We start from the raw sequence: 14340 nt of genomic DNA, 5'->3' as shown, positions 1-14340 counted from the left end.
ACCATTTCAAATGTTAAAATATTGTCACAAAATAACATCTGTTGTGCTCCCAGTCAAAACTAACAGGTATGATTTTATTACGAAAGAAAGGACATTGGCCCAAAACTACACATGAAAACTTTACCATATTACAAAATTTATGTCGGAACACATTAAAGAACAACAGTATTACTAACAAAAGCATTAAAATGTTTGCAATCTGTCAATCAATGGTGATTACATGTTGTGTGTTCTCATGTACATATTGGACAATATGTGGTGGTTTTTGCATGTGTCTTGCAAATATATATTTAACTAGGCAAGTCAGTTAAGAACAAAATAACTAACTGCCTTGTTCAGGGGTAGAACAACAGAGTTTTACCTTGTCAGCTCGGGGATTCGATTTAGCAACCGTTTGGTTACTGGCTCAAGGCTCTAACCACAAGGCTACTTGCCGCCATACAATTGCACTGCATTTATGGCACATAATGCTCGTTTTGACATCTCGTGGTACACACAGATTGCACCTCTCTCTTCTATCTCTGGCGGACGTAGATATTGCTTCTGGCCCTTGTATATCTCTCACCAATCCAGCAGAGGATGGTGTTGGAGGAAGGTGTTGGCACCTTTTGAATGAGGGGTGCCACCATGGCTTTCCATAACTCTTCAAGGAATAGTCTCTTTTTGAAGAATTTCCCCTGCTTCCATCCTGGATTCACCTCCATCCACACCATAAACGCGCTGTAGGCTGACACATCTAGGATGTTGAACAACACCACCATGGGCCAACGTGCCGTCATCCTCTTACAAGAGTATGTGCCAGTAACTTGCAAAAGTGCAACAATCAGTAAATAAAAGAATGAGTACATACAAGTGATACTTCATGTCTTGCAAAGTAACGTGAAAAATTGTATCAAAGTATTGTTTTTATTTATCACATCTAAAACATATTCACATATTCAAATGAATAGAATTGACTCCATATTGTATTTCACCAAACAACAACATGTCTTATTTTTATGGTGCAGATAAAACAATCTAGTAATAGAAAAAAAGTACTTGAGACTTGAAAGATAAAAAGTAACATAACTTATCAAGGCTGCCACCTCCCACTTTGTTCCTGTTGTAATCCAGGACATCGTTGGGCTTCTTGTCCTCCCTGGTACTCACAGCGGCATCCCTGTGCAGAGTTGTCATCAAGAGCACATTCTTCTTTTTCTTCTGGCAGTAGGACACAAGATTGTGTGTATCGGTGAAGGCAAATTTAGAGGAAAAACGATCCCTGTCTTTGGTAGTGAGTAAGGCAGGAGGCAACTCCGGCATGTTCCTTCTGACCGTCCCCACCATGGTCATATTTTTTTTGGAGCAGCTCCTGACCAAGAGCATATGAGGTGAAGAAATTGTCATATGTTATGTTGTGCCTCTGGAGAACTGCAGTCATTTCCAGGACCACTCGCTTCCCCTACTTCCTTGCAGGAACACCTTCAGCAGGTTTCCCGGTGTAAACCTGCATGTTCCAGGCATAACTTGTCCTGGCATTACATGCTGCCCATATCTTTACTCCATATTTACACGGTTTGCTTGGCATGTACTGTTTGAATGGGCAGCGTCCCCTAAAAGCGACCAGACGCTCATCCACTGTGATGTCTGGACTTGGGTTATAGATGAGTGGCAGGCGCTCCACCCACTTGTGCCAAACCTCTCTGATCGCTGCCAGCTTGTCTTGTTGACGGCGTCCTGGTCTTGTATCACAGTTGTCATGAAATGTGAAATGTCTGGAGTGACATACAGTAGTTAAAAATTACTCGACCAGACTCTGCATCCCATAAACTGGTGGTGCATTTGTTTCTGGATCTGTACACACCAGCCAAAATCAAGAGACCCATGTATGCTTGGACGTCTGTCCGGTGTACCTCCTTCCAGTTGTCTTTGTAAACGCATCTCTCCTCCAAGTTGGTCATGTTTACGACTATAGTTTCGATTGACTGTCAGGAACAGTTCGAAGCAGGATTTTATGTCATCAACCCGGGATATAGCATATCTCGTTGGCCCTGGGGCCATCCTGATAACATTTTTAGCCGACAGCCGACCTCCCCTCCCAGGTGGGGATGAAGACCAAGACAAATTCTCATTCTTTGATTGGAATGTAACAACAACCTCAGCAGGGCCCTCTTCCTCATCACTGGATGGTTCCACATCGGATGTCTCTTGGTCTGGATCATATTCTGTGTTGTCTTCAACTTCTGACACTTCCTCCTTTAATGCATCTTCACTATCAGTTTCCTGGCCTCTCTCCTCCTCACCAGTGTCATGATCAAAGATATGATCAAGAGCATCACATACAGTATATAATTTTGTCATTGTGCTGCCACAGAATTAATTGTGAGAAAGGCCTCAAAAAATCTGTAAATACCAGAGCTGCAAGAAAAGTTCTATATAATATTTTTAAAAATGTGTGATTGTTTGTAAGAATGCCAACAGGTATTCTATTAAGATTATATTGGGGAAAGGTTCCCGTGGGGTTGCCATGGAAGCCAAGATGGGGAGGGAGGTGTGTGTGTGTGTGTGTGTGTGTGTGTGTGTGGGGGGGGGGGGGGGGGGGGGGGGTGTAACATATATGTTATATTTGAGATCCTTCAAAGTAGCCACCCTTTGACTATATGACAGTTTTGTGCACTCTTGGCGTTCTCTCAACCAGCTTAATGAGGTAGTCTAATGGAATGCATTTCAATTAACAGGTGTGCCTTGTCAAAAGTACATTTTTGGAATATCTTTCCTTTCCTCAATGCGTTTGAGCCAATCAGTTGTGTTCTGACAAGGTAGTGGTGGTATACAGAAGAAAGCCCTATTTGGTGAAAGACCAAGTCAATATTGTGGAAAGAACAGCTCAAATAAACAAAGAGAAATGACAGTCCATCATTACTTTAGGACATGAAGGTCAGTCAATCCGGAAAATGTCAAGGACATTTCTTCAAGTGCAGTCGCAAAAATCATCAAGCGTCATGATGAAATTGGCTCTCATGAGGATCGCCATAGGAAAGGAAGACTCAGAGTTACCTCTGCTGCAGAGGATAAGCTCATTAGATTTACCAGCTTCAGAAATTTCAGCCCAAATAAATGCTTCACAGAGTTCAATTAACAGACACATCTCAACATCAATTGTTCAGAGGAGACTGCGAGAATCAGGCTTTCATGGTTGAATTGCTGCAAAGAAACCACTACTAAAACCACTACTAAAGGACACTAAGAATAAGAGACTTGCTTGGGCCAAGAAACATGAGCAATGGACATTATAACGTTGGAAATCTGTCCTTTGGTCTGATGAGTCCAAATCTTTTATTTTTGGTTCCAACTGCCGTGTCTTTGTGAGACACAGAGTAGGTGAACGGATGATCTCCGTATGTGTAGTTCCCACCGTGAAGCATGGAGGAGGAGGTGTGGGGGTGCTTTGCTGGCGACACTGTCTGTGATTTATTTAGAATTAAAGGCACACTTAACCAGCATGGCTACCACAGCATTCTGCAGCAATATGCTGTCCCATCTGGTTTGTGCATAGTGGGACTAGCATTGTTTTTGAACAGGACAATGACCCAACACACTGCCACGCTGTGTAAGGGCTATTTGACCAAGAAGGAGAGTGATGGAGTGCTGCATCAGACAACCTGGCCTCCACAATCATCCGACCTTAACCCAGTTGAGATGGTTTGGGATGAGTTGGATCTCAGAGTGAAGGAAAAGCAGCCAACAAGTGCTCAGCATATGTGGGAACTCCTTCAAGACTCCTGTAAATGCATTCCTCATGAACCTGGTTTAGAGAATACCAAGAGTGTGCAAAGCTGTCATCAAGGCAAAGGGTGGCTTCTTTGATGTCTTCACTATTATTTATAATGTAGAAAAGAGTAAAAATAAAGAAAAACCCTTGAATGAGTAGGTGTGTCCAAACTTTTGACTGTAAATCAAATCAAATCAAATCAACTCACCATCAGTACGACCCAGAATATGACTTTCGCGAAGCGGATCCTGTGTTCTGCCTTTCACCCAGGACAACGGAATGGATCGCAGCCGGCGACCCAAAAAAACGACTTTGTAAAAGGGGGAAACGAAGCGGTCTTCTGGTCAGGCTCTGGAGACGGGCACATCGCGCGCCACTCCCTAACATTCTACTCGCCAATGTCCAGTCTCTTGACAACAAGGTTGATGAAATCAGAGCAAGGGTAGCATTCCAGAGGGACATCGCAGACTGTAACGTTCTTTGCTTCACGGAAACATGGCTCACTGGAGAGACGCTATCGGAGTCGGTGCAGCCAGCTGGTTTCTCCATGCATCGCGCCGACAGAAACAAACATCTTTCTGGTAAGAAGAGGGGCGGGGGCGTATGCTTCATGGTTAACGAGACGTGGTGTGGTCACAACAACATACAGGAACTCAAGTCCTTCTGTTCACCTGATTTAGAATTCCTCACAATCAAATGTCGACCGCATTATCTACCAAGGGAATTCTCTTCGACTATAATCACAGCCTTATATATTCCCCCCCAAGCAGAGACATCGATGGCTCTGAACAAACTTTATTTTACTCTTTGCAAACTGGAACCCATATATCCTGAGGCTGCATTCATTGTAGCTGGGGATTTTAACAAGGCTAATCTGAAAACAAGACTCCCTAAATTGTATCAGCATATCGATTGCGCAACCAGGGCTGGAAAAACTTTGGATCATTGCTATTCTAACTTCCGCGACGCATATAAGGCCCTGCCCAACTCTCCTTTCGGAAAAGCTGACCACGACTCCATTTTGTTGATCCCTGCCTACAGACAGAAACTAAAACAAGAAGCTCCCGCGCTGAGGTCTGTTCAACGCTGGACCGACCAATCTGATTCCACACTCCAAGACTGCTTCCATCACGTGGACTGGGATATGTTTCGTATTGCATCAAACAACAACATTGACGAATACGCTGATTCGGTGAGCGAGATCATTAGAACGTGCGTTGAAGATGTCGTTCCCATAGCAACGATTACAACATTCCCAAACCAGAAACCGTGGATTGATGGCAGCATTCGCGTGAAACTGAAAGCGCGAACCACTGCTTTTAATCAGGGTAAGGTGACCGGAAACATGACCGAATACAAACAGTGTAGCTATTCCCTCCGCAAGGCAGTCAAACAAGCTAAGTGTCAGTATAGAGACAAAGTAGAGTCACAATTCAACGGCTCAGACACATGTGGCAGGGTCTACAGTCAATCACGGATTATAAAAAGAAAACCAGCCCCGTCACGGACCAGGATGTCTTGCTCGCAGGCAGACTAAATAACTTTTTTGTCCGCTTTGAGGACAATACAGTGCCACTGACACGGCCCACAACCAAAACATGCGGACTCTCCTTCACTGCAGCCGACGTGAGTAAAACATTTAAACGTGTTAACCCTCGCAAGGCTGCAGGCCCAGACGGCATCCCCAGCCGCGCCCTCAGAGCATGCGCAGACCAGCTGGCTGGTGTGTTTACGGACATATTCAATCAATCCCTATCCCAGTCTGTTGTTCCCACATGCTTCAAGAGGGCCACCATTGTTCCTGTTCCCAAGAAAGCTAAGGTAACTGAGCTAAACGACTACCGCCCCGTAGCACTCACTTCCGTCATCATGAAGTGCTTTGAGAGACTAGTCAAGGACCAAATTACCTCCACCCTACCTGACACCCTAGACCCACTCCAATTTGCTTACCGCCCAAATAGGTCCACAGACGATGCAATCTCAACCACACTGCACACTGCCTTAACCCATCTGGACAAGAGGAATACCAATGTGAGAATGCTGTTCATCGACTGCAGCTCGGCATTTAACACCATAGTGCCCTCCAAGCTCGTCATCAAGCTCCAGACCCTGGGTCTCGACCCCGCCCTGTGTAACTGGGTACTGGACTTCCTCACGGGCCGCCCCCAGGTGGTGAGGGTAGGCAACAACATCTCCACCCCGCTGATCCTCAACACTGGGGCCCCACAAGGGTGCGTTCTGAGCCCTCTCCTGTACTCCCTGTTAACCCACGACTGTGTGGCCACGCACGCCTCCAACTCAATCATCAAGTTTGCGGACGACACAACAGTGGTAGGCTTGATTACCAACAACGACGAGACGGCCTACAGGGAAGAGGTGCGGGCCCTCGGAGTGTGGTGTCAGGAAAATAACCTCACACTCAACGTCAACAAAACTAAGGAGATGATTGTGGACTTCAGGAAACAGCAGAGAGAACACCCCCCTATCCACATCGATGGAACAGTAGTGGAGAGGGTAGTACGTTTTAAGTTCCTCGGCGTACACATCACAGACAAACTGAATTGGTCCACCCACACAGACAGCATCCTGAAGAAGGCGCAGCAGCGCCTCTTCAACCTCAGGAGGCTGAAGAAATTCGGCTTGTCACCAAAAGCACTCACAAACTTCTACAGATGCACAATCGAGAACATCCTGTCGGGCTGTATCACCGCCTGGTACGGCAACTGCTCAGCCCACAACTGTAAGGCTCTCCAGAGGGTAGTGAGGTCTGCACAACGCATCACCGGGGGCAAACTACCTGCCCTCCAGGACACCTACACCACCCGATGTCACAGGAAGGCCATAAAGATCATCAAGGACAACAACCACCCGAGCCACTGCCTGTTCACCCCGCTATCATCCAGATGGCGAGGTCAGTACAGGTGCATCAATGCTGGGACCGAGAGACTGAAAAACAGCTTCTATCTCAAGGCCATCAGACTGTTAAACAGCCACCACTAACATTGAGTGGCTGCTGCCAACACACAGACTCAACTCCAGCCACTTTAATAATGGGAATTGATGGGAAATGTGGTAAAATATATCACTAGCCACTTTAAACAATGCTACCTAATATAATGTTTACAAACCCTACATTATTCATCTCATATGTATACGTATATACTGTACTCTATATCATCTACTGCATCTTTATGTAATACATGTATTACTAGCCACTTTAACTATGCCACCTTGTTTACATACTCATCTCATATGTATATACTGTACTCAATACCATCTACTGTATCTTGCCTATCCTGCTCTGTACCATCACTCATTCATATATCTTTATGTGCATATTGTTATCCCCTTACACTTGTGTCTGTAAGGTAGTAGTTTTGGAATTGTTAGCTAGATTACTTGTTGGTTATTACTGCATTGTCGGAACTAGAAGCACAAGCATTTCGCTACACTCGCATTAACATCTGCTAACCATGTGTATGTGACAAATAAAATTTGATTGATTGATTGATTGATTTGACTGTAGTTATATTGACTACGTCTGTCCTAGCTCTCTCATCAATATCTTCATCGAAATTACGGATTGCCTCTTATCCACTCGTCGTCCCCTTATGCCATTGTTCCTACATCTCAATTGTCAGTAGAAACCACATTTGTTTAATCAAGTCAGCCATCTCAGCCATGTTTTTTAAACGGCAGTAAATGTGGCTGAATGAACTGTTTCGCTGCCAGACAAGGCTTCGCTGATAGCCAGGTGTAGCAGTGGTAGGGCATTGGGACTGGTGTTGTTGTGCACGGTTTGTCACCGTTAGAGTGCAATTTATGCATTGTTTATGTGTGTTGTGTGGCTTTGCTGGCATGCATCGACAACAGTTTTTTGAGTTTGCCCCACCAAGATTTACATGCTAATGTCCCCTCTGGTTCAGACTGTGCTGTATGGAGGTTTGGAGGTTCCAGAGGCGTGGGCAACCAGCTGCACAGCTTGTTCTGGATGCTAATTGGAAGTGAGCGTTGAGCGCACAGGACAATTACGGAAGCATTACCATCGCCACGCCAGCGGCAAAATACGAACACTGTGCCATTTGTCAACCACACATAGGCTTTTTAATCAAGCCTTCCTGTTTTTGTATGGGTGTGGGATATATACGTACGTGTGTGTGTGTTATGCCTGAGAGCCTTGGCATGCTGGCAGAGAGGGCGGAATGTAACCCCCTACACCCTACTAGAGATGATCTGTGTGTCTGTATGTGAATGCCTGACTCGGGGTGTGTGTGTGTGTGTGTGTGTGTGTGTGTGTGTGTGTGTGTGTGTGTTAAGAGGAGGCAGAATGCCCTGCCCAGGCGCGACTGTTTGGACACGTCTCCATCAGCTGTCTCTCCACTCCCCTCGGCCGAGAAATAACTTTGCATGAGCTATTTGTTTTTTCACGGCACCCACACCGATGTCTCACACCAGCTGGATGCTACATAACATGGGAATGTCCCAGTGTGGCATCTTTTAGTCCGTGACCGTAGAGGGGGAGGGATCCTCCATAAGAGAAAAGAAGGGATGCAGGGCGGAGGAGAGGAAGAGAGGAACCCACAGCTACCCTCTTTAATCAGTCGTTTTTTCCCTGTCTACAGGAAGCACCCACAATCCATCTCCCCGCTCTGGGATTGCTGAGACAACGAGTGGCATAAATGTTTTAGGGGAAGACTTAATTAATTGATTCATTGAGTGATAATAGCAGGCGGCATTTATCACAGGTGCATTCGCTTTCATGGCTGGGGATCGCCAGCAGCAAAGTCAAACTTAGAGAGACAAACTCGGTGCCAAAAGTAGTGTACCAACCACAACAGCTGTAGCAGTCCTATACTCAAAGGCAGATAAAAAAAATAACAAAGGGGCCTTTTTGGAAAACAGGAATCTGTTCAGGAGGGTGTAACGTTATAGACTGTTCAGATAAAATGTACTGTGTAGAACAGATGTGATTGTCTGTTCGGTAGAATGGGGAATCAGGTCAGCTCTATTCATTACAGTTCTACCTGCAACATTCTGAAAGTTTCACCTCACTGACCACACCCCTGAATTACTGGGGTACAATTGGCTGATCTACATTTAATATGATGTTTTTAGGGTTAAAAAGCATGTCCCCATTACAGGGTTAATTGCCACAAGGACCGCTCTCTCTCTCTCTCTTACATTAAATAGTTGACAGAAGTGGTGGTGGAACTATTCTCTTGCCTGTTACTGTGTGTGTACATTTAAGTCTAGAGCTGAGCTATTTACTTTGTACGTGCATGGGCAGAGAAGCTGGCCAAAGTGGCCATGCATCTTGCCACTAAACACAACAACCTTCTTCCACGTGTGCTCACTGATTTGTCGCCTGTACGGTCTAGCCTACATGTTGCAAGGTATCCAAAACATGCACTTCCACCAGAGAAATCCTGTTTGACATGGCTATCTAAAAACCTTCAGACAAAAACAACGCCATCCCTCGCCATTCCCTAAGACAGCAACCTCTGACAGACGTCTTGCACTAGCAGACAAAAACAAACTGCGGACATTGAGTTCTCATTTGTTCCGAGTCAGGCCTACTGCCTGGTGCTTTCTCTCTCAGAGTGAGCTTGTCTTGCCTTAGAAGGTAGAGGGATAGGAAAGGAGGGTGGAAGGGGAGAGGGAAGGGGGTTAGTACTGCCTGTCCTCTAGGGGGAACCGGGTAGAGACAAACTGGCAGGGAGTTCAGAGTGAGCAAGCCGGCGACGTCTTCATCCTGAGCCTTGTGGAGCTGAGGATGCCCAGGACGCATCAGAGCCTTTCACAGTCCTGCTCTCCCGGGCCCACTCACACACACCCGCACACAGACATGAACGGACACATGCACGCTCAGACACTCACACACACACAAACGCATGGCAGCACAACCGCAATTGCAGAGGAACAGAGAATCAATCTCAGACATTGAGTCTGAGCGAGACGAGCAGCAGACACTAGACTACATTGTCCATGTAGACTTCACTTCCTCAACTTCTTCGCCTTCATTTTCTTTCACACCCAATGATCTCAAATGACTCAATGGGCGAAACATTGTCATGGACACCTGTCAAGTCCCTGTAACGGCAGATTTCCTCTTCGTCTGAAGAGGAGTAAAGATCGGACCAAGATGCAGCGTGGTAAGTGTTCATGACGATTAATTAAAAACGAACTGAACACTGAAATACAAAATAATAAACGATGTGATGAAAACGAAAACCGAAACAGTACCGTGTGGCGACAAACACTCACACGGAAACAAACACCCACAAAACAACAGTGAAACCCAGGCTACCTAAGTATGATTCTCAATCAGAGGCAACTAACGACACCTGCCTCTGATTGAGAACCATACTAGGCTGAACACAAAACCCAACATAGAAAAACAAACAGACTGCCCACCCCAACTCACGCCCTGACCATACTAAATGAAGACAAAACAAAGGAAATAAAGGTCAGAACGTGACAGTCCCTTTCACCTAACAAGGAGAAAAGAAAGGAAGGAAAGGAAGGAAGGGAAGCAAGGAAAGGAGATGAGGGAAAAGTGAACCATACAAACATGTTAGGATACCGCCAGAGATAGCCGAGCTCTTGATAATGATCTCCAGAGCAGAGGAAGGAAAGCAAGGAAAGGAGACAAGGACAAGGGAGCCATGTAAATGTATTGGGATTCAGCCCATGTCTACATGGAAAATGAGCTGCAGGAAACATGGGAGAGAAGTGCCATATGTGCCGTGGCCACACTGACCAAGCCTGAACCTGCAGCAGCCGCTTTGTTCTAACATGTGTTTTAACCATCAAAGCCATTAAAAACCCATTACATTCTGCAACTACACACATCGTAAGTCTTTTTTCCTGACTCAAGGCATCATCACTCTTGTAAATGCACTGTGAATGATCCCAGCTAACAACAAACTTAGGGATCGTTCCCTTAAGAGTCTCATTAGGCCATTGCCTAACGTTTTCATAGGAATGTTCCAGTGAAGTGCAAGGACTCTTTCCAAGAGACCATTCTCTTAATGTCACATAGAACTTACCCATAATATAGTTAACATGTTCTTAGAGTATTCAATAATAATGTTCTAGACATGTTTCAGGGGAACGCTGCGAGAACATTCAAGTGTCCAGTTTTCTGAGGGTCAGGAGAATATACCATCAACATCCTACCAAACATACACAGAACATAGTTGCCATGTTCTCAGAACATAAGAGATTAATGTTCTATAAATGTTTCATGGGAACGTTGCAAAAACATTTCTGCGTATGAGGTGGCAGGCCTGATGGTCCCAAAGAAACATTCTCCCCCCCCCCAAAAAAACGTTTAATTACACATCACGCCGTGTTACTTTTGCAGAGCAGAGCCAATCAAGGCCCTGAATGGTGAACCACTGAACCATTTAGAGCTCTTTGTTGGCAAGGTTAAGGACACAGCTCTTAATATACAGTCTCTCCTATGTCACAATTTATTAGGCAAGAAAAAACGTAGGGTTACTTGTGTAACCACGATTCTATGAGAATATGAGTGAGATGTCTCGCTTGGAATTCGCTCTAGCGGAAAAAAAGATGAAAGATCCAATCACACAACGTCTGTTGGAGACAGACAGGTCGAGTGGAGAATGAGGTGAGCTCCTCCCCTCCTTATAAGGTGACACTCACCTCTCCTCTGGTCATTCTTAAGCACGTCTCTCATCCTTACGCTCTCGCAAGAAGGGAAATGTTGTGAGACATCTCACTTATAGTCCCATTGAACCAGGGTTAGGCAAGTAACCCTAAGTTATATTTCTGATAGTCATTTCAACAGTATGCGCTAAATAAGGTGCAGTGACATCCAGTCGGTAAAACCTCATAAATGTATAAGGTTTGGCCCAACATGACGCATCGCAAATCTCTTGCGAAGAGATGCCTTTGAACAGTGCCCAAGAGGTAGCCATACCTCTGGTGGAATGAGCCCTCAGGTCTCCTGGGGGATGTAAACCCTTGCTATAAAGAGCAATAGTAATTCCGTCTTTTTGTAGGCACTAACTCCGCCATGGCTCGTTTGCAAAAGTCTAAGGCGAAATTAATGCGTTTTTTTTGGAGGAGATTTGTTCTATGAGATAATCTTCATCAGCTAACATCACTTTTTGGTTATTTTAAAGCCTTTCTGTAATAAAACATGCACATAAAGGCTTCATAATTCATAGATGCCATGTCAACTGACCAATATTGTATCACAGAACAAACCATATAAGATCTCCTAAGCCTGAGTTGACCTCAGACCTGATTTTTAGTGTTCATCCCAAAACCACATTCATTCCCCATTAATTTCCCCCATAGGAATGGTTGAACGATCCAGAGGTAACTAATTTCCGTGTTTTAGGGCTACACGCTCTATTATAAGCCAATATAATAGCCTCCAGTATCCAATGCAATAGTCGTTGACGAGAGAGGGGCCCACCCTTGCAGGTGGGTGCCCAAGACACGAGAAGTTGGTCACTGTTTGGCCGCATGGACATAAACGGTGGAAATGTTTTTCGTCTATAGAAGTGAAGGGTGGCGGGTGGAAAGCCACAAGCTTTAAGGTGAGGCAATTGTAATCGCAGCTCACCTTAGGCATAAAGGCAGGGTTGGTTGGATAACCCGGGGCAAAATGTAGCATGAATGGTGGACTGACAATGCGTGCAGCTCACTCACTCACTTCGTAGATGTAAAGGCAATCATTAAAGCTGTTTTGAAGAAGACATATTTATATCCAAGCTTTCCAACAGCTCAAAAGGCTGCTGCCGATTAGCTTCAAGGCTAAAGGTTGGGAAACTGGGAGTAAGCGATGCGCTCCCTTCGTAAATCCACATAACAGAGGATGTTTCCCTACTGTGTTGTCGAAGCCTATATGACAGCCCGGGAATAGACTTTAACAGTGGAGAATGTCTTCCGTCTGTCCAAAAGGTCCTGCATAAAACCTCAGATACAGAACATTGGTAAGGAATTATGTGTTTTTGGTCAGGACACTCCTCAAAATGCACCACCTGTTTCCATTCAAGGGGTTCTTGCACTCTGGCTAGTCACAATGACTCTGAGTGACAAGCCTGTTGCATGGCAAACCCATAGGGCCAGGGTTTCTGGGTGAAGGTGGAAAATCTCTCTGTTCGCTTGGGTCAAAAGATCCCTGTAGATGCCAGTGCTCATTGTAAAGCAGGAGAATGGCCTCCGCTAACCAGAGCCTCCCTGGCCATCAAGGGGATACCATATTGAAGGATAAGCCTTGTTCCCTCACTCTGTCCAGAGTGGGGGGTATCAAACATAGAGGAGGAAAAGTGTAGAGCACCACACTTGGCCAAGGGGGTGCCAGCGCATCCAACCACAGTGGTGATTCTCTTCTTATCGCCAAAAAACAACGGACAGTGCGTGTCTTCGTGCGATGCGAAGAGGTCTACAGTGGTTAGACTGTATCTCTCCCAGATCTGGTTAACCACCTCAAGTCTGCTACGACATTCAGTACGCACGTGACATGAGTAGCGCAAAATGAGAGGTGTGCTCTGCTCCACAGAATAATCTTGGTACTCAGTCTGTGTAGATACGGAGAGCGAGTGCCACTCTGGCAGTTGATGTATGACACCACAGTTGTATTTTCTGTCCTGACCAGGATATAAGAGAATTCAATTTATATGAGCGTGGCGGAGCTGTGGGTCCCACAATCTTTTTTCTGCTCTTCCCTCGTGAACTGCGCCCCACCCTGTGAGTGACATGTCTGTCGTCACCACCTTCCTCAATGTCACTACCCCTAGGGGAGTGGCTGAAACGAAGATCAAAGTGCTCTTCCACTGACAGACCATCTGTGGTCACCGTTATCATTCAATTGAGGTTCCGTCATGGACAGCGGCAATGGGCAGACACTCAATGTACCCAACGATGGAAGTCTCTCTCATTTTCAGTCGTCCTAGCAGTACAACTGAGATTATGGACGCTGTCAACTCTAGTACGCAGAGAAAGGTTCTGAGAGTGACTGAGTGTTGAACAGGGAGAGGCACTGTCGGAATGACGTGATGCGGCTGTCTGATAATGAAGCCCAATGAGAAAGAGAATTCTGCTAGATGCCTAGGTATTCCATTCTCTGTGTGTGCTCTAAACAGCTATTTTTATGGTTGATCTTGAACCTTAACACATGTTTCGTTCCGCCTGCTCCTGTGTTGGGGAACAAGGCAGGTAATTGTCTATGTAGGCAGATACCCTTAGCCCCCTTGATCTCAGGGCTGCTAGAGCTGCCTCCACACTCATGCTGAACGTTCGGGGAGCTAGTGCTAGCCGAAAGGGACAGCGGGGTATTCGTAACATGTGCCTTGAAAGGTAAACCTGAGTAACCTCCTGTGTGTTGGCCGAAAACGTATGTGAAGAGAAGTGTCTCGCAGGTTGACTGAAGTGAACCAGTCACCTTGATACAGCGAGACAGCACATTGAGCGTAAGCATACGGAACATTAACTTATCCCTTCTTAGCCTCCACTCTGAGACACATTTTTACTCTGCAGAGAGCAAGGTGCTAAGGGGGATGGGCTTTCCATTGTCAGAGGCTCTACCTGGGAGTAGCAGAACTCAACTGTGG

The 14340-nt window shown here is 45.7% G+C and overlaps 1 pseudogene; it reads right to left on the bottom strand.

Moving 5' to 3' along the window:
* Positions 1–406: 406 nt before the first annotated feature.
* On the bottom strand, positions 407–9539 carry LOC149972048 (uncharacterized; annotated as a pseudogene).
* Positions 9540–14340: the final 4801 nt, after the last annotated feature.

The sequence above is a fragment of the Oncorhynchus mykiss genome, chromosome 25, assembly GCF_057628025.1.
Source record: "Oncorhynchus mykiss isolate SJ-2025 chromosome 25, ASM5762802v1, whole genome shotgun sequence".
Lineage (NCBI taxonomy): Eukaryota > Metazoa > Chordata > Actinopteri > Salmoniformes > Salmonidae > Oncorhynchus > Oncorhynchus mykiss.
The sequence above is the reverse complement of the archived record's forward strand: the minus strand, read 5'-3'. Positions and strand labels throughout refer to the sequence as shown.